This window comes from Bos mutus, chromosome 2 (genome assembly GCF_027580195.1).
Source record: "Bos mutus isolate GX-2022 chromosome 2, NWIPB_WYAK_1.1, whole genome shotgun sequence".
Lineage (NCBI taxonomy): Eukaryota > Metazoa > Chordata > Mammalia > Artiodactyla > Bovidae > Bos > Bos mutus.
This window is the reverse complement of record NC_091618.1, coordinates 120622759-120649053: the sequence shown is the minus strand read 5'-3', so window position 1 is coordinate 120649053 and position 26295 is coordinate 120622759. Positions and strand designations below refer to the sequence as shown.

The following is a 26295-nucleotide window of genomic DNA, read 5'->3' as shown; positions in this document are numbered from 1 at the left end:
ATGTCCAGGTCTTTTGGAGGTATATTTCCCTCTTGTTTATGGTTATTCCTCCCCTGATCATATCAGCAGTGATCTGCTATATAACTTAGTCTGCTTTGAAGACCACCTGATATGCTTTTCCCACTCTCATTAGCCATACCTCGTCTCTTTATACAAAGCCAGTGTTTCTACTCAACTTCTGTGTCAGCTTGGAATTTTATGTCTGTGACTTCTTTCTGACGTTAGACATAATGACTCTGACATTAGAAATGTCGGACATTTTAAATCATGGTTTCTAAACTATTCTCAAGCTTACATGATCTCTTTCCTTCTGTGATTCTAATACTCTTCTGAAGAGCATCTTGGATTCTAGTCTTTCTTCTGCTCCCAACCATCTCTATGAACTCTCAGTACAATCTTTTCAAATTAATCTCTTGGTTATTTTACTCTTTGCACACCATAGCAGATACAATACGTGATGCTGTTTGTCACACCAGTCACGGAGAAGGACCACAAGTCACTAGATTGAAACCACATGGCTGTATTCCAGCACACAGGAATATGAGCTGACACAATCATCACATCTGGTGAAGGTACACGACAGCCACTATGCCTCAGCCGTCTCTCTTTTCCCTTCCATGGTGATTTGGGAAGCTGTGTCATCAGAGGGCAACACCATCGGATTAAGGGAGTCTGGATACCCAGCTGACTGCAGAGAAGAAAGACATAACTACTTCACAGCAGGTTTTTATGAGGAAGAAATAAATGCTCTTATACCTAGTCATTGGCTTTTCAGGATCTGCCTGTTGCAGAACTTGTGTGATATTCTTAATATTCTCTGAACCTTTTTAAATTTAATTTCCAGAAAACAACCTTTTACTTAGACAATTAAGGTTCTTCCTGATCTGCTTCTAACCAAGGCAAGTGCGGATCAGATGCCAGACCTTGAGTTTAGCATTATACTTTACATGCAACCTCTCATTCACCTTTATAACAACCTAACGAGGGAAACCTAATGAAAAAGTTGACTTAAAGCTCAACATTCAGAGAACGAAGATCATGGCATCTGGTCCCATCACTTCATGGGAAATAGATGGGGAAACAGTAGAAACAGTGTCAGACTTTATCTTTTTGGGCTCCAAAATCACTGCAGATGGTGACTGCAGCCATGAAATTAAAAGACGCTTACTCCTTGGAAGGAAAGTGATGACCAACCTAGATAGCATATTCAAAAGCAGAGACTTACTTTGCCAACAAAGGTCTGTCTAATCAAGGCTATGGTTTTTCAGTGGTCATGTATGGATGTGACAGTTGGACTGTGAAGAAAGCTGAGCGCCAAAGAATTGATGCTTTTGAACTGTGGTGTTGGAGAAGACTCTTGAGAGTCTCTTGGACTGCAAGGAGATCCAACCAGTCCATTCTGAAGGAGATCAGCCCTGGGATTTCTTTGGAAGGACTGATGTTAAAGCTGAAACTCCAGTACTTTGGCCACCTCATGTGAAGAGTTGACTCATTGGAAAAGACTCTGATGCTGGGAGAGATTGGGGGCAGGAAGAGAGGGGGACGACAGAGGATGAGATGGCTGGATGTCATCACTGACTCGATGGACATGAGTCTGAGTGAACTCTGGGAGTTGGTGATGGACAGGGAGGCCTGGCATGCTGTGATTCATGGGATTGCAAAGAGTTAGACATGACTAAGTGACTGAACTGAACTGAACTGAACTGAATGAGGGAAACTGAGCTTCTGAGAGGTTAAATAATGTACACCAACTCACAAAACTAACCCCAAAGCCTACACTCTTTGAACTACATCTAATTTTTCTATCTCTTTGCAAGTTTCTCTCCTGGAGATGTTTGAAAAACATGTCACCCAATACTTAAGACTGCTGCACCACCATACATGCTGTCCTTAGCTGTGGGTCTAGTTAGGAATAAGGCCTGGGTTGTCTGGGAGTGATTGCAAGCACTGAAGAAGTTCTTTCCCATTGTAAGGGTAGCTATTTTGCCACAGTAATTAAAGAACTGTAGTGCACCATGGAAAGGGAGGCAGGAGAATGCACCCATGCTAGTCTGGACAGGAGATTTTCTGCAACAGTTCCTGGGGCTATAGCACATCTGTAAGCAGCAAATTCTACTGCTCTGTGAAAGGCCATTGAGAGTCAATGCACGTGAAGGAGCCTTGACAAGTTAGGTAGCCCTATGGCTCCCAGGTGTCTCAGCAGTAAAGAATCCACCTGCAGCGTGAGAGCTGCAGGAGATGTGGGTTCAATCTCTGGGTCAGGAAATCCCCTACTAGGAGGAAATGGCAACCCACTCCAGTACTCTTGCCTGGGAAACTCAATGGACAGAGGAGCCTGGCGGGATACAGTCCACGGGGTCACAGAGAGTCAGACACGACTGAGCACGCATGCAAACATGCGATCAAGCTGCATGTTTACTTTCTCCCTAAGTCTGGGAGTGACATCAACTGGCCACTGCGGCAACAAGCATTAGGAGGCTTCCATCCTGACTTTCAAACTCACCTCATAGTATTTCTATTAATAGCTGGCAGAGCTCGGCTGAGAGCTGTCATAATCCCATGGGGCCGTGCGAGCCGTTCTGAAGAACACGTGTTAGTTCAGAAACAAAGCAGAAGCGAAAGCTCATCAACAGTCCTGGGCAGACCGAGCTCCTAGGGCAGAAATGAGCTTTGTGTTCAAAGACTTCTATCAGGTTAAAACGTTCTATTTTACTTAAACAGAAAACCTCTGTTGGTAGCCACACAGCTTTGACCAGACGAAGATTTTCTGTGTGTTACTTGGCATAAGGACATGCAAAAGTTTCCTATTACAATAGTCTTATAACTTGGAAAAATTAGTAACTCCCACCATGCAACCCTTGAAGGATCATGTGCTAATGAAGAAGATGCTCTAATAATTAGGCCTAGAGCCCACTGAATGTAACACCTTCCAATTAGCACTCCCCAGCATGAATACTGCCATTATCATTAAACAACAAAGACAAAAATGGGTATCAATCCACATAATAGAAAATAATTGATGAAGTTGGAGGGCGTGATTATTTGTGATTACTTTACAGTCATGCACAGAAAGTAGGAGAACCACAGCTAGTGGTTAATCTCTGGCTACCTCTTTGAAGATAATGAAATTGGCTTCCTACTGATGATTATTCATTAACAATTAATTCTTTCTCAGTGATCTGCCTCATTTTCAGCTTCTCACTACAAACATGCAATGGAATAATTACAAGTGGAAATGAAAAAGCAATTAGTGGCAGATAATGCCAACATCTGATTAAAAAACAGTAGAACAGATTAGCAGTTCCGTAACTGCAAGTCTGCTGCCTTCGGTGGGGAGGTGTAAGTCACCCGGTTATACTGCACTTCAAGCTGTGCTTTCTCTTTTATTGCTTCCCCTCCATCATGGTCTGCCACATTAAATGCTCCCTTTTATTCTAGGGGGCATTAGCTTGTTGTAAATACTTTCTACAGATTAAGCAGCTTTGGGGATGATTTGTGATCCTACATGCTGAAATTCTAAAAGGCACTGTCTCATAATACAATGCTAAAATCCATATCTATATACCATTCTTTGGGGATCACAGAAAATACCATATATTTCTTTGCTTTCGTTTCAGCTTAACTCTTGTTAAATGTTTCCAGAAGAAGAGCATCACTAAATCAAAAACAAGCACCTTCTTTAAGCACCCATGGATGCCTTGGTCTTACAGGTTGGTTTCTCTCCTTGTAATAATGCGGGCCACAAACTGATGGTGGATTTTCACTTATCATTTACTAAGGAGTAAGATAGTTCTGGCTGCTGTAGAAATAATCCCTCAATAAAAGGCTTATAATTTCACTGTTCTCAGTGATCCAACTGGTGTGTCAGTGCTTCATATGATGTAGAACTATATAGGGAGTGTCAAAACCAACAATTCATAAGGCAAACAAAATGCAATTCTCTTAAATAACTTGGCAGATGCTTTAATATGAAGATCTAATAAGATCCTGTCACTGAATTTGACACAGTAGGAGTGTAGACCATAGCTGTTTTAGGAAAACAGATTTTTTTGGGGGGGAAAAAAAAAGCTATGTACTTAGCTATAGAATTATTGGCTGTATATTATCTTACCAGATCCATAAAGATCAAAATAATAAGAAGGTGTGAAATGGAAATAAAGCAAAATTTGATGAGCTGATATTTAGCTGATATGCACCAATATTATAACTTAAATATCTGTTAAGATTGGTCATTTCTCATTCAGTACGGCTGCTGAAGATTCTGGATATCATCTTTGCATATAATAAAATGCTACTAAGCATCTTCTATTACATTGAACAGTGTAGGGACATTGATATTAATTAGACACACCAGCTCAAAATCTAGTGTGAGAGAAGGACATGTAAAGAAAAGAGTGGAGTAAAAGATGATGATTGTTATGTTAGGGGCATTTACAGGGTTTGAAAGGGAGTTTGACAGGGTACAAGGAGGAGCAATAGTGACTGGAAAGACTTCCTAAGCAGATGATGTTTGGATTAAATCTTGGAAGGTGTTGTTCTTGCAGGAACCAACAGAGCAAAGAGCATTACAAGTGGGGAACATATGAATCAAGGCACAGAGGTAGGAGACAGTCTGGCATGCTAGGAGAACGCTGCTGATTAAGTACACAGCCAGACAGCAGGGTGTGAGGATGAGACCTGCAAAGAGAGAAGCTGGAGAGACAGGTAGCCTGCCCATGGAAGGTGTATATGCTGTGCTAATGAATTCAACCGTATGAAGTGAAAAACCCTTCCGTTCCTCAGGCAGGTATTTATCAAGATAAAATGTTTATGTCTCTATAGAGTTCAAAATTCGAAAGTCACATACATTCATGATGGAAAGTTCTCTACAAAGCCTAAGTGTCTTGACTTGAAACACGGCTGTGAATTTCTTAGAGTAACATAAATTAAGTCATAAAGACAACAACAATACCTTGGTACTATCTCTTTAGTATCTTTATCCAGAAAACTAAAATTCTGTCACATCAACAGAAAAATATCTGAAGAGTAGGGATAGAACTATTATGCTTTTTATAAATTAATCACATACTTTGATTTTGTAGCATGCAAAGTCTAACAAAGTCTCCTTCACTGGCTATGTGATCTTAATGAAAGTTGTTTACCATCTAATGCCTCGGTTTTCTTACAAGTGGGATGTATCTATTAAGGAGTTTAACTAGAAAACAGGATTAATAAACCACAACTCTCATCTGCTTATGAAGTCTCTTCAAAATTAATGTGTCACAAACCTCCCTTTAGGAATTATATTTAAATATAGCAAAGACAAAAACAAACAGAATAAAACATCAATGCTCTTCTTAACAGAATGAGGGATAGTAGGTGAAAAGAAAGAAATACATTTTCATAAACTCTATTAAGTACTCACAGACATGCCTTGATTTGGAGGGGTGAGAGGTGAGATGAGGGCAGGCCATGGGAGAGATAGGGGCTGACAACACTGAAGAAACTTGCTCTCATTCTTAAACACCCCATCGGAGCTGGAAGGAGAGAAATGCATAGCCTTATCAAACTCCAAGTCAGGAGTGTCATGTACTGGGAAGGGTGCAGTTGACACTAGGAAGCTTTTATGAATCATAAAGTAGCCTCTAATCTGGAGTACTAGCGACTATCAAGAAAGGCTCTGAAAGAAATGATGACCAAACTCCACTTAAAGACGAGTTTTCTGTCACAATACCAATATGAATCATAGCTGGCTGCCACACACACACACACACACACACACACATCCCTTCCCACCCTCACACACACACACACACACACACACACATCCCTTCCCACCCTCACACACACACACACACACACACACACACACATACAAGCAGTCCAATTTTCTTTCTTTCTTTCTTTTTACCAATTTTCTTTGCTCAGAGCTTGCGCTTCTCATCTGTAATTTACACTGGTCCCTCAAGTGGTTTTAAAGCTCATACCTATGCTGATGACTTTCAAATTTGTATCTGCAGTTCTGACCTCTACCCTGAACTTGATTTGTGAATCCCCTTGCCAACTCAAGTAGCTGATGTCTAATATGCATCTCATAGCATCACGTTTTAAACTCAACTCCTGATTCCAGTTGCTCTGCACCTTTGCCCTTCTCCAAGTTTTCTTCATCAGAAAATGACAACAAAAACACAGAACTTGTACTGGATTCTTCTCTTTATCTTATTTTCTAAATCTAATCCATCAATACATGCATGCATGCTTCAGTCACATCCAACCCTTTGTGACCGTATAGACTGTAGCCTGCCAGACTCTTCTGTCTGTGGGATTTCCCAGGCAAGAATACTGGAGCCCATTGCCATGCCCTCCTCCAAGAGATCTTCCTGACCCAGGGATCAAACCTGCTTCTCATGGGTCTCCTGCATCAGCAGGTGTGTTCTTTACCACTAGCACCACCTGGGAAGCCAAATCCATCAACATATTGTTTAATTTACCTTGAAAGAGTATCAGAAACCTGACCACATTTGGTCTCTTCCACTGCTACCTCCTCTTACGGGCCTCTGCCAATCACCCAAACCTCTGCAACAGGCTTCTACCTGGTCTTCCTGTTCTGCTCTTGCCAACCCCCTCCATTGACAGAGGAATTCTTAAAAATACAAATCTTAATACTTCCCTATTTAAAACTCTGAGATGGCTTTGCATCTCAAAGTAAAATCCAAACACTGTGACCTCCAAGCCTGCTGGTGATTGGGCCCCAGACACAATCTCATTTCTTCCCATTCATTCTAGGTTCTCTCAAGGCTCTCTTTGCTGAGGGGACAAGAGCCTAAGTTGGTTCAGGGAGGACAGTCAAGGGTTCAGTTGTAGAGATACTGATTTTAATGTACTTGTGACATGTCCTAGAGACATGAAGAAGGCAGTTTCATCATGGATCTGGAGTCCAAGCAGAAATGTCTGAAACTAGAGATATATATCTGCAAGTCATCTGCGCATGTGTCATTTGGAACTCTTGGCGTGGATGTCCTAGAAAGAGGAGATAAGGAACCTAGAACCACAGGAATATAACTTTATAAAAAAGACAAATAAGCAGCCACCAAGAGGAAAGAGGAAAATTGGGAGAGTGATTTGGTAGAAGCCCAGGAGGTGAGATGGAGAAGGCAATGGCACCCCACTCCAGTACTCTTGCCTGGAAAATCCCATGGACGGAGGAGCCTGGTAGGCTGCAGTCCCTGGGGTCGCTAGGAGTCAGACACAACTGGGCGACTTCACTTTCACTTTCATGCATTGGAGAAGGAAATGGCAACCCACTCCAGTGTTCTTCCCTGGAGAATCCCAGGGATGGGGGAGCCTGGTGGGCTGCCGTCTATGGGGTCGCACAGAGTTGGACACGACTGAAGTGACTTAGCAGCAGCAGCAGCAGCAGCAGGTGGTGAGAAATGGGAGTTGGTATCAACAGCTATCTTTTAAGAAGTTTGATAGTGAGGAAAGGAGAGGATGCAGTTGCAGGGAGAGATGTGCAGTCATGGAAAAAAGATTCCTTTTTATAGGTGAGATATGAACATGCTTAAAAGCAGATAAGAATTATACATTTGAGGGGAGAATGATAATAAGTAAAACTTTTTTAAAGGAGGAAGGAAATAAAAGCATCACAAGTCTGAGAAGGTGGGATGCCATGATACCAGAAACATAGCTGATTAATTTTTGAAGTCAGTAACTTAGAAAATAAACATTTACAGAGTTTTTCAAGAAGCATTTAACAGATGTCTAAATGCAAATCTTATACATTAAAATTGCAAGAGAGAAATAAATGAAAGAAATCTTAGATAATACAGCTAAAGGAAAATAAACAAAAAACACTGGGAAGCAAAAAATTAAAAGATGAAACTAAAGTAAAAGAGAAAGAATGAGTGGGAAGGAGAGTCAGCCTAAAAATGACAAGATGAATAGGATAAATATATTACTGAAATAAAGAGATTTCCAATATTTGGTCAAAAAATTAAAATCTATATGCTACATACAAAATATCTATAAGCGATACACATAATGAAACTCAGTGAATAAAAGGAAAATGTTGGATAATCTTACTATTTATTTATTTAGCAGTTCAACTTGCTTTAAAGACAACCAAAGCCTAATATGACAGTATAATTGCTGTAATCATAAAATGCTGAATAATTTAGTATCAAAGTATTTATGAAGTAAAACTAAAGAAAAAACACAGAAAAGTAATGGGAAACTTTAGCTCACAGGTTTTTTTTTTAAAGAACATCAGATAAAAATGATTAAGGTTATAGAGGACATGAATGATACCATTCCTAAAGTTTATTTAACAGTTATATCATGAGTTCTGTACCTTATAAGGAGGGAGTCTCCATTTTTCAACTGTCTTTGAAAAATTTACCAAAAAATGATCATATGTAATAACCTCAAAACAACCAATACAAGTATAACAGACCAATATAAGCCATTTTCATAGATCATAGTGCAATAAAATTTCATAAGTAACTTTAGGTCAGCACGCTTTTAGAAAGAACCATTTGCAGAATGTATGTTAACAGAATATGTCATGGTTGTGAAACTGTGGATTTACTTACTTACCAGTCATTTTCCATGGACAAGTGTTTATGGAGCTATTTATCAAAAGACTATTTCATAATTTTCAGAATATTTTCAGTGACTGCTTTTAATGAATGTTTACAAGGTTATTCAGATTAATATAATAATTTAGCTTACTCCAACTAGTAGTTATGTACAGACGTGAGAGTTAGACCAGAAAGAAGGCTGAGTACCAAAGAATTGATGCTTTTGAACTGTGGTGCTGGAGAAGACTCTTAAGAGTCCTGGGACTGCAAGGAGATCAAAGTAGTCCATCCTAAAGGAAATCAACCCTGAATATTCATTGGAAGGACTGATGCTGAAGCTGAAGCTCCAATACTTTGGCCACCTATGCGAACAGCCAACACATTGGAAAAGACCCTAATTCTGAGAAAGATTGAAGGTAAAAGGAGAAAGGGCAGCAGAAGATGAGATGGTTGGATGGCATCACTGACTCAACAGATATGAATCTGAGCAAATTCTGGGAAAATGTGAAAGACAAAGGATCCTGGTGTGCTGCAGTCCATGGGGTCACAAAGAGGTGGGCACGACATAGCAACTGAGCAACAACAACAACTCCAACCAAGGTATGTGTTCCAGATCCAGATCTGCAACTGTCACATTCAGTACTGATTTCATGTCGAATAATAATAAATTTTGTTTACCTTGAAAGAATAAATTTAGTCTATTCAAAGGAGAGAAAATATATCACTGACGTGCTGATCTGCAAAGTCAATCTAAATTATGCATATGTTCCTACTCACTGTGTAGATCTTATCATGAAAGACATGAAATTTTTCTCCAAATTATCACAGAAAACAGTAATTGTTTGTCATCATTGCTAATACTTTCTCACAGCTGAGACAAAAATAGAGCATTCACTTTGTCTGTCCTTAGCACAATTGACAATCATTATAGCTTCATTTGGTTCTTTCCCTTAAATTTTAAAAACATCTCTGGTAGGGAGAGCTTCTGGGATGCACGACATAGCTAGTAGATCTTATTTTCAGAACAGCACCTTAAACATATGGAACAAGTTGTTCTCATTAGGTACCACTGCCTTAGCACCATCTATGCATAACCCAGTACATCACTTGTGTGCTATTGTTCACCTTGAAGTTATCAATAATTTTAAAATTTCTTTCCCAGTTCTAAGAGTTAATAAAGAATGGCCAAACAATATTTCTTCTTGGACTGCTTTATCCAAATTACGTTTCACAAACACCAAAAGATCAGCTGAGTGGCTATATCAGAGAATTCGTCTTAGAGACTCCGGGGAGTATTATGGACTCTTTTGTAATCAACACAACAAATGGAGCCCCATATTTGGACTACCTCTGTCATTGTTTGATAAATTATTACATTTGACAGAGTTGCTCCACAGGATTTTTTTCCTTTGCTTTGTTCCAGAGAGCATTATTTGCACTGTATGGCAGCCAAACAGTAATGGGTGTCTCATCAATAACTCGAATAACTCTAACTTTGACGTTGAACACACTGTAAACAAGACTTCTGCAACTTTTGCAGTTTCATCTACCACCCTGCGTTGATGTTTCTGTCTATCCAATGCCTTCCTGCTTTGTTTTAAAAAGCTCAACATTTCCCGTAGTAGTCCTTGTACATTTCAAAATTGATGTTTCAGATAGAATGCTTCCTTGCCACCACTGTGAATGTCCCTAAACATGCTTATTCTATTTTTTTTTGTTTGTTTGTTTGTTTATTAAATATTTAAAAAAAAATCACATGCTCCCCATCCTGAACCCTCCTCCCTCCCAACCTCCCCATACCATCATGGAAGAATTTATGTTCATTTTCAACCCACTAAAATCCAAATATAAAACAATTTTCACTATATGTCCATATTTCTTGTTTACAGCTGGTGTTTTTACAACAGTAACAGGTGGTATCAGATGGTTCATCAATTTGACCTTTCTACTATTCTGAAAGCATATGACTCATTTCATTACAAACACCATTGCACCCATATTTCCATCAACCTCTTCAGGTATAATGCTTTAAAAGACTTATATATAAAGCCCAGAACTGTGTGTGATAGGTTCAAGGAAAAAAAGGAAATTAAAGAATCCACAATCCCAAATACAGTTAATATTTACTGTTTAAAATGATAGGTAGGTGCCATCAATGAAAAAACGCCATAAAAACACAAAAATTCAGTATATGAGGATCCATTTTAGTGATCAAACAAGCTATTTCATACTAACATCCTAGGAGTTTCACTTCAAAGGGTCTTAATAGGTGTGCCTGAACACCATCACAAGACACACGAGGCCTAGGTACACAGTCGCCCCTTGGGCTAACTAAGTTAGCCACATCCCATGTGAAAATATTTTAAGAACACTGATTTAAGTCAAAATCTTAAAATACATATTTAAATAACTATGTAAATTATTTTAAATCCTGTAACATATATATTATACATTTAGAAATACTGTATGTTACACTATAATGTAATGTATGATTTTCTGTGATTAACTTTCAGTTCTAATTAATATTTCATACTGGTAAACTTCAGGCCTTGGGGCAAGTTTATATAACTTCTCTAGTCTTCAGATCTTTGACCCATAAAAGGAAAAATAATAGTATACTTCTATCATTGAGTTATTGTGAAGATTAAATGAAATTACCCATATGGAGTGTCTAGAAGAGAGTAAATTTTTATAAATCTTGACTACTATGATGATATAAACACTAGATTCATACAGACTTTTTTGTTGTTAACTAAGAATATTAGGATTTGCATTTGTATATCAGCCCATTAACTCTATGCCCTCAGTAATTAAGCAGCAATCACTTCAGAGAACAAAAAACAAGTTAGCCCTGCTGTACTAATGTGATTTTTTAGCTGAAGAAATTAATGACTAAAGCTGGACTTTCTACTCTTGTGAAGGGTAGTGCACAGTTCTGCTTGCACAAACAGTTATATAACTTCATATGGTCATGTAACCAATAATATTGATAGTGAATATTATATTAAATTGAATATTGGCTATATAAGTTCAGTTCAGTTGCTCAGTCATGTCCAACTCTTTGAGATACCATGGACTGACTGCAGCATGCCAGGCCTCCCTGTCCATCACCAGCTCCCAGAGTTTACTCAAACTCATCTCTACTTAAGAGTTGGTGATCCCATCGAACCATCTCATCCTCTGTCGCCCCCTTCTCCTCCCACCTCAACCTTTCCCAGCATCAGGGTCTTTTCTAAGGAGTCAGCTCTTCACATCAGGTGGCCAAAGTATTAGAATTTCAGCTTCAACATCAGTCCTTTCAATGAATATTCAGAAGTGATTTCCTTTAGGATGGACTGGTTGGATCTCCTTGCAGTCCAAAGGACTCTCAAGAGTCTTCTCCAACACCACAGTTCAAAAGCATCAATTCTTCGATGCTCAGCTTTCTTTATAGTCCAACTCTCACATCCATACATGACTACTGGAAAAACCATAGCCTTGACGAGATGGACCTTTGTTGGCAAAGTAATATCTCTGCTTTTTAATATGCTGTCTATGTTGGTTATAATTTTTCTTCCAAGGAGTAAGCATCTTTTAATTCCATGGCTGCAGTTACCATCTGCAGTAATTTTGGAGCCCCAAAAATAAAGCCTGCTACTGTGTCCACTGTTCCTCCATCTATTCGCCATGAAGTGATGGAACCAGATGCCATGATCTTTGTTTTCTGAATGTTGAGCTTTAAGCCAACTTTTTCACTCTCCTCTTTCACTTTCATCAAGGCTATATATGAACTGCTTTATAGCTGTTACCTAAGTCATTTCTTACCACATCCCTACAACACTGTGTATCATTACTTTTCCTATTTTATTAAGGAGGGGTCTGAGATGCAGAGAAGTTATGTAACCATATAGCCATACAGCTAGTAACTATTGCTACTGCTAAGTCACTTCAGTCATGTCCGACTCTGTGAGACCCCATAGATGGCAGCCCACCAGGCTCCCCCGTCCCTGGGATTCTCCAGGCAAGAACACTGGAGTGGGTTGCCATTTCCTTCTCCAATGCATGAAAGTGAAAAGTGAAAGTGAAGTCACTCAGTCATGTCCAACCCTCAGTGACCCCATGGACTGCAGCCTTCCAGGCTCCTCCGTCCATGGGATCTTCCAGGCAAGAGTACTGGAGTGGGGTGCCATTGCCTTTTCTGTGGTTTCAGACCATAAATTTTAAATCATTATAACTAGGCTCAAAGATATCTTTATTAATCAAAATAGGAACCATTACAATCAACACATTTTTGCCAATGAGAAATAAGTTTATTCCTGTAGCATAAAAATACATGCTTTGGGATTCCATGAACTCTTGGAATGCATTTTCTGTCTTCTGCTGTTTGCAGAAGCGTTTTCCATGCAAAAAGTTGTCAAGATGCTTGAAGTAGTGGTGGTCAGTTGGCCAGAGGTCAGGTAAATATGGTGGATGAGGCAAAACTTCTCAGCCCAATTTGTTCAACTACTGAAGTGCTCGCTGTGTGAGGTGTGCTTGGGTGTTGTCATGATGAAGAATTGGGCCCTTTCTGTTGACCAATGCCGGCTGCACACACTGTAGTTTTCGGCGCATGTCATCAATTTGCTGAGCATACTTCTCAAATGTAATGGTTTCGCTGGGATTCAGAAAGCTCTAGTGGATGAGATGGGCAGCACACCACCAGTGACCATGACCTTTTATGGTGCAACGTTGGCTTTGGAAAGTGCTTTGGAGCTTCTCCTCGGTCCAACCACTGAGCTGGTCATTGCTGGTTGTTGTATAAAATCCACTTTTCATCGCATGTCACAATCTGATGGAGAAATGGTTCATTGTTGTTGTATACAGTAAGAGAAGATGACATGTCAGAATGACCAGCTTCTTGATTTTCAGTCAGCTCATGAGGCACTCACTTATCAAGATTTTTTACCTTTCCAATTTGCTTCAAATGCCAAAGGATCATAGAATGTTCGACATTGAGTTCTTTCGTAACTTCTCACATAGTTGTAAGAGGATTAGCTTCAATGATTGCTCTCAACTGATTGTTGTCAACTTCTGATAGCTGGCCACTGAGCTCCTCATTTTCAAGGCTCTCGTCTCCTTTGCAAAACTTCTTGAGCCACCACTGCACTGTATGTTCGTTAGCAATTCCTGGGCCAAATGCATTGTTGATGTTGCAAGTTATCTGCTGCTTTACAACTCATTTTGAACTCGAATAAAAAAAATCATATGAATATACTTTTTGGCTACCATCATTTCTATAGTCTAAAATAAACATAAAATAAACATCAAGGAATAAGTTATTAACAAAAAACATAAAGTGAGAAGTGCACATTAAAATGATATAGAGCATAATCACATTTAAGAATGTATTCTAATATCAAACAGCATAGTTCAACAATGCAAAACGGCTATTACTTTTGCACCAACCTAACAGAACAACCATGATTCAAAGAGAATTCATTTAGAATCCTGGCAAATGAGTTTATGACTTTTATATTTTGTTGCCATTTAACAGGATGCTGCATAACATAATCCTATTGTGCAGAACTTGTCTGCATAACAATATTTCCTAGGGATAATCTAGTAGAATCATATTTCCAGAATATTTGGGCTCTTGAAAAATTAAATATCGCACAATTGATAGAGATTAATTTTAGATTGTTTTAAAGTTAATATATGTATGAATTTTTATTTGCTGGTAGTTTTATTAACTTTTAAGCACATCTTTAAAATATATTAATGACAGATTAGAGAGAGGCCTGAAAAATTCTCAGAATCATTAGGATCATTTTGTTAAGGGTTTTGTACTTCTGGTAGGAGTTCTCTCTACAACATTTAACAAGGTTTCAGAAATGGTGAAGGTGCAAAATTCAGTGGTTAAATTACAACTTTACTCCATTCTTGAAAAATTTTATCATAATGGGGTTATATTGTACCTTGAAATACTCCATCACAAATTTTTCGTTTTTCTTTTATTTAAAAATGCATGTGATAGTTATTCTTACTGGACTCTTGGGAGATGCACTGAACAAGGTAAATAGATAGGTGCCTGGCATCAAGGAATTTATATTCTAGCTTGTCAATATAGCCAATTCGAAAAAGAATTTCAGAAATTTGGGAAAAAATAATCATACTGACAACTTCTCCAGTGGCTCAGCTGGGAAAGAACCCAGCTGCAAGAGACACAGTTTCGATCCCTGGGTCAGGAAGATCCCCTGGAGTAGGAAATGGCAAACCACTCCAGTATTCTTGCCTCGACAATCCGGTGGACAGAGGCGTCTGGCAGGCTACAGTCCATGGCGTTGCAAAGAGTCAGGCACAAATGAGTGCACACACACACGCACATGTGCACACACACAATCATTCTGAAGGTTACTTTCGAACAGCTTGAATACTAATAAAACTTTGAGTCTTAGTTCTAGTATAAAGGTTCAGGTTCTGGTATATTACAAACAGAAAACAATTATGTAGCTAATACCAAAGAGGCCAGGAAAAAAAATCCAAGATCTTGTAAGTAATTTCTCTCTCCCTGAAAATAGATTTTTTTTAAAGTCACAATTTAATTTTCCTTCAGTTTCTTTTTTCAATCAGCAGGGTTTCATCACCACAACCCAATAAGCAGTGGGAGTCAAAATATGGAGCAGAACACCGTGGCAGAAAAGGCAATCAGCTGTGAAAATAATATAAAAACTGAGAGGCTGAATACTGGTCCCATTGATGCATGATAAAGAATCGTCTTTCAGTGGCACTTATAAAACTCAGGTTTATCCAGAAGGGTACAAAAAATTCTATTTAGTACGTTTACCAGAGTCTGTTTATATGACACTGAGAATGTTAGGGGACAGAAAACTCTGTTCTGTGATTTGTAAAGACATAATCTTTGACCCTGGAGAAGGAAATGGCAACCTACCTCAGTGTTCTTGCCTGGAGAATCCCAGGGACAGGGGAGCCTGGTGGGCTGCCATCTATGGGGTCGCACAGAGTCGGACACGACTGAAGCAACTTAGCAGCAGCAGCAGCAGCAATCTTTGACGCAACACTGTTGGTCACATTTTGTTTTCATGGTCACAATACAAACAGGTTTGCAACTTTTATTTGCTCTGTTTAAAGTGCTTTACCCTCCTGCACTGTCAGTGGGAATGTAAATTTGTATAACCACTTTGGACAATAGCATGGAAGTTCCTTAACAATCTAAAAATAGAGCTATCATATGATCCTGCAGTCCCATTCCTGGGCATACAGTGAAAGAAAGTAAAAGTGTTAGTTGCTCAGTTGTGTCTGACTCTTTGCAACCCCATGGACTGTATCCCACCAGGCTCCTCTGTCCATGGAATTCTTCAGGCAAGAATACTGGAGTGGGTAGCCATTCCCTTCTCCAGGGGATCTTCCCAACCAGGGATCAAATCCAGGTCTCCTGCACTGAAGGCAGAGTCTTTACTGTGTGAGTCACCAGGGAAGCCCTCCTGGGCATATACTTGGAGAAAAGCATAGTCTGAAAGGACACATATATGCCAATGTTCATTGCAGCACTATTTAGAATAGCAAGAGATGGAAGAAACCTAAATATCTATTGACAAAGAAATGGATAAACAGGCGTGGTACATATGTACAATAAAATATTACATTTGATATTTGGCAAAACTAATACAATTATGTAAAGTTTAAAAATAAAATAAAATTAGAAAAAAAAAAAGAATTAAACAATGTCATTTGCAGCAACACGGATAAACCTCTAGAGATTGTCATACTGAGTGAAGTAAGTAAGAGAGGGAGAGACAAATATTATAGGATATCACTTATATGTGTAATCTAAAAAATTAATATTAATAAACTTATTTACAGAACAAACAGACTCACAAACTTATGGTTACCAGAGGGGAAGGATGGGGGAAGTGACAGTTAAGGAGTCTGGTATTGACATGTACACACTGCTATATTTAAAATAGATAACCAACAAGGATCTACTGTATAGCACAGGGAACTCTGCTCAATATTGTGTAATAACATAAATGGGAAAATAAAAAAGGATAAACACATGTGTATGTATAACTGAATCACTGTGCTATGTTTCAGTATATTTCAACTATACTTCAGTAAAATAAAAGTTAAACTATACACATTAAAAAAAAATGAAGGGCTTTAAAAACATTTAGTTTTCCTTAGGAAAGTTTGTAGAACAAACAGTGATATGGATCAGGCCTCTTTGTTTTACCAATGATTAAACAAATGTAATTAACCAAGACTCAAGAACATTTCTGAATATTTCTTTACTTGAAAATCTCCTATACTTTGACATGTTCAAAAAAATAAAAATCCCTACCTAGTTAAGAAAATGCAAACTTTAACTTTTCAAGCATTACTTGAAAAAAATTAAGTCCCTTGTATACTCTATAGGCACAGAGGGTTAAAGCAGTAGTTCCTTACCTTGGTTTCATATTAGAATGCAAATCTTAAAAAGGGTGAGGATGCCGGCACCCCAGCCCAGAATAGCTAATCCTGAACCCCTAAGGAGGCGGGGGGGGGGTGCCCAGGTGCATTTTAAAGTTTCTCAGGTGATTCTAATGTACCAGAGTTGATTATCATTGTGCTAGAGAAATAATGCTGGAGGGGAAGTAAGTGAAGTACAATAAAACTTGATTGTATTTGATTACTGGTATTTAATAGAAATAGAACTCAGTTCAGTTCAGTTAAGTCGCTCAGTCGTGTTTGACTCTTTGCGACCCCATGAATCGCAGCACACCAGGCCTCCCTGTCCATCACCAACTTCCGGAGTTTACCCAAACTCATGTGCATCGAGTCGGTGATGCCATCTAGCCATCTCATCCTCTGTCGTCCCCTTCTCCTCTTGCCCCAAATCCCTCCCAGCATCAGGGTCTTTTCCAATGAGTCAACTCTTCGCATGAGGTGGCCAAAGTATTGAGTTTCAGCCTCAGCATCAGTCCTTCCAATGAGCACCCAGGACTGATTTCCTTTAGGATGGACTGGTTGGATCTCCTTGCTTTCCAAGGGACTCTCAAGTCTTCTCCAACACCACAGTTCAAAAGCATCAATTCTTTGGCACTCAGCTTTCTCTATAGTCCAACTCTCACATCCATATATGACCACTGGAAAAACCAGAGCCTTGACTAGATGGACCTTTGCTGGCAAAGTAATGTCTCTGCTTTTTAATATGCTGTCTGAAAGTGAAAGTGAAGTCGCTCAGTCATGTCCGACTCTTTGCAACCCCATGGACTGTAGCCTACCAGGCTCCTCCCTCCATGGGATTCTCCAGTCAAGAGTACTGGAGTGGGTTACCATTTCCTTCTCCAGGGGATCTTCCCGACCCAAGGATCGAACCCGGGTCTCCTGCATTCTAGTCAGATGCTATAACCTCTGAGCGACCAGGGAAGTCCTTTGGCTGTCTAGGTTGGTCATAACTTTTCTTCCAAGGAGTAAGCATCTTTTAATTTAATGGCTGCATTCACCATCTGCAGTGACTTTGGAGCCCCCCAAAATAAAGTCTGACACTGTTTCCACTGTTTCCCCATCTATTTCCCATGAAGTGATGGGATCGGATGCCATGATCTTCATTTTCTGAATGTTGAGCTTTAAGCCAACTTTTTCACTCTCCTCTTTCACTTTCATCAAGAGGCTTTTGAGTTCCTCTTCACTTTCTGCCATAAGGGTGGTGTCATCTGCATATCTGAGGTTATTGATATTTCTCCTGGCAATCTTGATTCCAGCTTGTGTTTCTTTCAGTCCAGCGTTTCTCATGATGTACTCTGCATATAAGTTAAATAAGCAGGACAACAATATACAGCCTTGATGTGCTGCTTTTCCTATTTGGAACCGGCCTGTTGTTTCATGTCCAGTTCTAACTATTGCTTCCTGACCTGCATATAGGTTTCTCAAAAGGCAGGTCGGGTGGTCTGGTATTCCCATCTCTTTTAGAATTGTCTATATTTTATTGTGATCCACACAGTCAAAGGCTTTGGCATAGTCAATTAAGCAGAAATAGATGTTTTTCTGGAACTCTCTTGCTTTTTCCATGATCCAGCAGATGTTGGCAATTTGATCTCTGGTTCCTCTGCCTTTTCTAAAACCAGCTTGAACATCTGGAAGTTCACGGTTCACGTATTGCAGAAGCCTGGCTTGGAGAATTTTGAGCATTACTTTACTAGTGTGTGAGATGAGTGCAATTGTGCAGTAGTTTGAGCATTCTTTGGCATTGCCTTTCTTTGGGATTAGAATGAAAACTGCCCTTTTCCAGTCCTGTGGCCACTGCTGAGTTTTCCAAATTTACTGGCATATTGAGTGCAGCACTTTCACAGCATCATCTTTCTGGATTTGAAATAGCTCAGCTGGAATTCCATCACCTCCACGAGCTTTGTTTGCTGTGATGCTTTCTAAGGACCACTTGACTTCACATTCCAGGATGTCTGGCTCTAGGTGAATGACCTACAGTAACAAAATTATCTAATGGTTATATTATAAAGTTTTTAAAAGATAAATTTTATTTTAAGAATATATTTTATTTAACCTAGTTTAATTAAAATGTTACTTCATAACATAATCAATGAAGTTATTAATAAGATATTTTATATTTTTTGGTGCTAAACCTTCAAAATCTGATGAATATTTCATATTTATAGCATATTTCAATTTGGAATAGCCATATATCAAATATTTGAGAGCTACATGTTGCTAAAGCTGTCTATTACATACTGCAGCACATACACTGCAATGTATGATGTATAAAACCTTTACCTTCATTGAAAAATATTTAGTTTCTAATATATAACAAATTATTATGTGCATTAACAAATAATATTATAAAAAAGTATTTGTAAAGAATCATATTCTTTAGATAAATGAAGGCTGTAGATTCTCTCCTTTCCCTTCTTTCCTTCCTTTCTAAATATGTATTTCTCTTACAAAAGGGTGCACACTCTATATACTTTTATAATTGTTTATGTAGTATAACAGTATAGAATTGGCTGGGTTTGTATAGTAGTCACACTACATTCTATCTTGGTCATTAAAGGAAACTTTTCCACACTTCAGTTTGTTTTTTTTTTTTTAATCTGTAAATAACAGTATAAACATCATAGGGATATTATAAGGATTAAATGAATTCATACAAATTAATTGTTAAACAAATGATAAGCATTATTATGACTTTAATGGCTTCTTCATTTTATTTCATGTACTATTTTAATACTTCTTTGTCATCCCACATAATGAATGTAGCAAAACCTTTTTACCAGTTCTCTATTAAAGACTTGGCTTGTTTCTAATCATCATTATTGTACAAATGCTCCAGTGCATATCATGGTAGAAGTATTAGTCACTCAGTCATGTCCAAATTTTGCAAACCCATGGACTGTAGCCCTCTGGGCTCCTCTGTCCATAGGATTCTCCAGGCAAGAATCTTGGAGTGGGTTGTCATTCCCTTCTCCAGGGGATCTTCCCCACCCAGAGACTGAACCGGGTCTTCTTCACTGCAGGCAGATTCTTTGTCATCATTCTTTGTTGTTCTTTGAGCCATCAGCAAAGCCATATCATGGTACATGCAGCATTTTGCATATGAATCTGTATGTACAGAGGATAAATATCTAGAAATGGAACTTATAGATCAAATATTACACACTTTAAAAATTTTAATGTATGTTGCCAAATTGTTCCTTACAGAGGCTCTACCAATTTACTACCTAATAATAATATACAACAATGTCCATTTTTCCTTTTATAGGATGTTAAGAATTTAAGGTATTTTTTAAATGACACCTCAAATGCAACCTAAGATATATATTTTGTGCTTTCTTTAAATATGCTTTAAAGAAAGCATATTTAACTGATTTGAATGAAAAATCAAAGTTTATTTCAGAAATTTTAAACACATATCTTAGAACTCTTAGAGAATTCAGAAGAGATGTGATATAGGAGAAAAATAAGAAGAGATATAATCACTTAATTTCTCCCATATTTTTCCTATCTGATTGGAGAGTACTAATATTTCAATGTCTCACAATAATTAACAAGTTAATTTCACTAATTTATCACTTTTAAAAGTTTAATTATTTCTATATATCATTTTGGATCACTTTACATTCAATTAGGAAATAAAAGTAGTGAACTGTGTTATTATAATTTAATTTATACAACATTATGGCTTTATAACTAACTCATATTATTAAAATAACGTCTCAAGATTGGACTTTTTGATTGCTGATCTGTAAATTCCTACAGACTATGATTATAAAGTACTAATGATGAAGGTCCTGGGAAGCACTTCTGTCCTTATTCTGGTTAGGCCCATCACCCCTGAGTCAGGGCATGAGCTGTGTCAAAGCAGTGTCCTGTCTGGGGCTCCTGTCTCATTAGCAAGAACAGGAAAAAGTAGGATGTCCCAGAAATTTTCTGGCAAGGCTATAGCATGCAGTCACAAGTTAAGCAAATTGAATAAATCTGACAATATTATACTTAGGAAGGCAAATTGCAATATATTATATGCTTTAGATAGACTGAGGATAAATATGTATTTTTTCAATTTTCCTACTTGTGGTCACTGAAGCTTTTTGAAAACTGGCTTTCTCTCCTGGCTTTGTTACTCTCAGTAAAGAAAGAGGTTCTTGTTGAAGCTGAGTGAGAGGTTAAGTGCCCAGAAATAATGCACCAAACACGATATTGCAAAGGGAGAATCTGCAACAACATGGGTGACTTTGAGGATATTATGCTAAATGAAATAAGTCAGACAAAGACAAATACTGTATGATCTCACCTCTATGTAGAATTAAAAAAGCAGTAACAAAAACAATCCTCATAGAAATAGAGTTCAGCCCTGTGGTTTCTAGAGGCAGATGGTGGGGAAAGGAGGAACTGGAGAAAGGTGGTCAAAAGGTACAAACTCCCAGCTACCAGATAAAGAAGGACTGTGGATGGAATGTACAGCAGGATGGTTGTAGTTAACACTGCTGTAAGTTATTAAGAGACTAAACAAATCCTAAGAGCTCTCATCACAAGAATATCTTTCGAGTTCTTTCTATCTATATGGGAAGATGGATGTTAGCTGAACCTATGGTGGTAATTATTTTACAATATATGTAAATCAAACTGCCATGCTGTATGCCTTAAACTTATATAGTAATTATTTCAATTATTTCTCAAAAAAAAAAAAAAACTGGGGAGAGGGGGAGAAAATGAACTATAAAATAGCTTCACTTTAGGAAGCAACAGTTTAGAAGAGATTTCATTCTGTACGTTTTCTAAATATTGTCTTTAATGGAAAAATAAAGAGGCAAAGATTCAACAATGTGGCTGGAAGCCTTCTTTCAGAATCCTCTTTATTATGATTAATATGAGCCTTATAATCTTATGAGTCCTTCCTGAATAAGATTTACAAATAAGAATAGATAGGTGGGATATATATTTTTAAAATACATATAAATATGGAAATATAAATATGTGTGAATGAGAGAGGAGAGCGTGCCAAAAATAAAAGACAGGGAGCTTCCCAGTGGCCCAGTAGCTAGGACTCCATGCTCCCAATGCAGGGGCCCAGGGTTGATCCCTAGTCAGGGAACTAGATCATCCCACAGGCCACAGTTAAAAAAAAGATCCTGATTGCCCAACTAAGACAGGCACAGCCAAACAAATAAGTTTATAAATAAATAAAAATAAAAGAGAAGCTGTGGCAACAAGGTATGAAGAGAAAGACAGGGAAATCTTCTGTGTGTTCATCTACAGAGTGATACCACTGAACAATATTCTATTTTCTGGGGAAAATGTTAGTAGACAAATAAAGAAAGGGATATACATGACAGAGAATATGTACCATGACAAACTCCATTCAAAAGAAATAACATCTATTAGACTGCTCAGTCGCTCAGTCGTGGTGGACTCTTTATGACCTCAAGGACTGTAGCCTGCCAGACTCCTTTCTTCATGGGGAGAATACTGGTGTGGGTTGCCACGCCCATATACAGGTATCTTCCCAACCTAGGGATTGAACCCAGGTCTCCCACATTGCAAGTGGATTCTCTCCTGTCTGAGCTACCAGGGAAGACATAGAACACTAGAGTGGGTAGCCTATCCCTTCTCCAGAGGAACTTCTCAACCCAGGAATCAAACTGGGGTCTCCTGCCTTTCAGGCAGATTCTTTACCAGCTGAGCTACCTGGGAAGCCAGATATTTTTATAATTTACATTTTAGTCTTAATATGAGTATCCATATTCTCTAAGCCTATATTCATTTCTATAAGAATAGGAAAACATACTCTTGTTATGCTCTAAAATTGGATAAAATATTAGTTATGTATTATTTCATTTCATCATATATGTTGTTATTGTTCAGTTGCTCAGTTCATATCTGACTCTTTGCGACCCCATGAACTGCAGCACACCATGCTTTCCTGTCCTTCACTGTCTCCTGGAGTTTGCTCAAACTCATGTGCATTGAGTCGATAATGCCATCAAATCATTTCATACTGTGTCACTCCCTTTTCCTCCTTTCCTCAATCTTCCTCAGCATCAGGGTCTTTTCTAACAAGTAAGCTCTTTGCATCAGGTGGCCAAAGTATTGGAGCTTCGGCATCAGTCCTTTCAATGAGTATTCAGGGTTGATCTCCTTTAGGATTGACTGATTTGATCTCCTTGTAGTCCAAGGGACTCTCAAGAGTCTTTTTCAGCACCACAATTCAAAAACACCGATTCTTCGGTGCTCAGCTTTCTTTATGGTCCAACTCTCACATCCGTACATGACTTCTGGAAGAACCATAACCTTGACTAGACAGACCTTTGTTGGCAAAGTAATGTCTTTGCTTTTGAATGCCGTCTAGGTTTGTCATAGCTTTTCTTCCAAAGAACAGGTGTCTTAATTTCATGATTGCAGTCACCATCTGCAGTAATTTTGGAGCCTAGAAAATAAAGTCTGTCACTGTTTCCATTTTTTTCCCCCATCATGAAGTGATAAGACTGGATGCCATGATCTTAGTTTTTTGATTGCTGAGTTTTAAGCCAACTTTTTCACTCTCCTCCTTCACTTTCATCAAGAGGCTTTTTAGTTCCTCTTCACTTTCTGCCATTAGGGTGGTATCAACTGCATATATGAGGTTACTGATATTTCTCCCAGCAATCTTGATTATAGCCTGTGATTTATTCAGCATGTCATTTCACACAATGTACTCTGCATATAAGTTAAATAAGCAGGGTGATAATATACAGCCTTGACGTACTCCTTTCCCAATTGTGAACCAGTGCATTGTTTCATTTATGGTTCTATCTATGCTTCTTGTCCTGCACACACGTTTCTCAGGACACAGGTAAGGTGGTCTGGTATTCCCATCTCTTTCGGAACTGTCCACAGTTTGTTGTGGTCCACACAGTCAAAGGCTTTTTCAATGGAGCAGAAGTAGATGTTTTTTCTGGAATTCTTTTTCTTTTTCTATCATCCAATAGATGTTGGCAATTTGATCTCTGCTTCCTCTGCCTTTTCTAAATCCAGCTTGTATATCTGGAAGTTCTCAGTTCATGTACTGTTGAAGCCTAGCTTGAAGGATTTTGAGCATTACCTTGCTAGCAAGTTAAATGAACACAATTGTGCAGTAGTTTGAATAGTCTTTGGCATTGCCCTTATTTGGGATTGGACTAAAATTGTAGTTAAGGTAAAAAATTCTGTATGAGAAAATCAACTAACACAAAAAAGTTTTGTGTGTGTTTACCCATGTGAAACTAAATACCTAAATTAGGAAACATGGGAAATGTGTTTTATAGTTGCTGTAAACCAAAAGCATAGTCAATGCTGAAAAATACAAATTCCCCCACTCTGCTACTTTCAGGAATTTTCCTACAAGCAAATACCTGATCTGTGCATTGATGCTGCACGACACACTGAGCTGTCAAATACCAGTTCTCATAACTGGCATCGCTCAAGTGCTCTTTGTTTCTCATGTGTAATTTCACTGGTCCTTTATCACAGTTAGACATTTCCCTGCCCTGTCTTACAGTCACCAAAAGATAAGACAGTGAAGCCAGAGTTTTTTTTTTTTTTTTTTAATAAAAATTGTGTGTTAAAATTCAGGAGATGCCAAAGCACATTAGAAGGGAGAAAAGTGTAGAAGAATTTGACCACTGATAGCAAAGAACTTGCCCTCCTACTAGATAAAATAATGTTGAGGCAGTTATTTCATATTTTTGTTTATACATATGTATTTATTTAATTATATTGTGATGGGTTCTACCATACATCAACAGGAATCAGCATTAGGTATACATGTTTCCTTTTTTATTTTGTATTTAATGTGACTGTAACTAAAGGCTCAAATAGAGAAACTTAATGGAGGAGGGCATGGCAATGCGCTCCAGTATTCTTGCCTGGAGAATCCCATGGACAGAGGAGCCTGGTGGGATACAGTCCCTAGGGTCAAAAAGAGTCAGATGTGACTGAAGCGACTTTAGCACAGCACAACTGCTCTGGTAATACTTTTAATAAAGTAAAGAAAAAAGCAAAACATTGAAAATCAGTGTGAGAAAGAACTTAAAACATGCAGGCACATGTTTGCGTCTCTGAATCTTCAGCAGTGAGTACTGATTGCAAAGGTGGTGGCACAGAGCATGGAGCAGGTGTGATGCTGAGGGCATCTGCCATCTCCTCTTTTAGAGTCTGCAGCTGGTATCACTTTTGCTTTCCTATAACCCATATTCAATTTCCAGATTTATAAAGAGAAGGTATTTGATTGGGTATTTCCTAGAATCTTCTCCAGCTCTCACCCTCTTAACTCAACACAACAACATTTTGGAGGTAGTGTCAGTGTGTGGGAGGAGAGTTGAGTAGAGGAAAATATACCTCTGATGAGCATTTACTTAGATTAGTTCATTCCATACCCCAAACCACATTTGCACAATACAACCTTCTTCTCTTTTTGCCAGATAAAGAATTGGTACTGAGAAGCTGAATAGATGTCATCACACAGCTAAAGGGAACAGAAAAGCTGAAAGTCAAATGAATGATCAGTGACATTAAGCCCTAGCTCTTTCTTCACCAGCATGCTACTTAACACTTTATTTTACTTTGCCCCAAATTGTCTGTGAAGATCTGATTTGAACAATCTTTAGGTTAACAGAAACTCCTTTTCAAAATTCTAATCTTCCCCTTCTGTTGCTGTTGAGCCCTCCATCTGATGTTTTGCTCTTCTGAGACCAGTGTTTATGTAAACCGTTGACTGCATATGTTTCCTCAAAGACAAATTTCTCTATGAGCAGAGCTGAAAATATTGCTTTAAGGAAGCTGTAGTTTCCTTAAAGCAGGTGAATAAATATACTTACATCTGCTTTTGTTTTTCATTCACTATCACATAAAAACAAGACCGAGTTTCCTGCAAATTAAAGTGAATCTTTCAAGCCTGTATGTTTAAGGATAAGCTAGTTTCTGATCAGCAAAGAGAAAAAACACTCAAGAAGCACCTATTACAGCTGAAGATCTCCTCCCTGACTGTGTACCATGATGGAGCTGAACATCAGGGTGCACCCAGATCTCCTGTCAAATATTTGTCATGGAATTAATATCAATTGGAAAAATAAAATCCAGTCAGCCCTCAGGAACCATGTTAGACATTAGTGTGAACTAAACAGATGTGAATCTGTCCTCAAAGAGCTTAGAATCTAAAGTGTGACCATTCAGTAGAGTTTCCACTAACCTCATGTAGGCTTTCAAATATAAATTAAAATTAAATAGACTTTTAAAGTAAGTCGGTTGCACTAGCCAT

At 38.4% G+C, this 26295-nt stretch overlaps 1 long non-coding RNA gene across 4 annotated transcripts in view; it reads right to left on the bottom strand.

Moving 5' to 3' along the window:
* The window catches only part of LOC138990413 (uncharacterized), a 236290-nt gene that overhangs the window by 52635 nt on the left and 157360 nt on the right, over window positions 1-26295 (bottom strand). For 3 of the 4 annotated variants that reach the window (XR_011466505.1, XR_011466507.1, XR_011466504.1), the window contains 2 exons: window positions 5405-5516; window positions 2504-2652 (listed from right to left, as the gene is read on the bottom strand). This is a non-coding gene — a long non-coding RNA (uncharacterized lncRNA). The remainder of the gene's footprint in view (window positions 1-2503; window positions 2653-5404; window positions 5517-26295) is intronic. The other variant, XR_011466508.1, reaches the window with a different exon arrangement.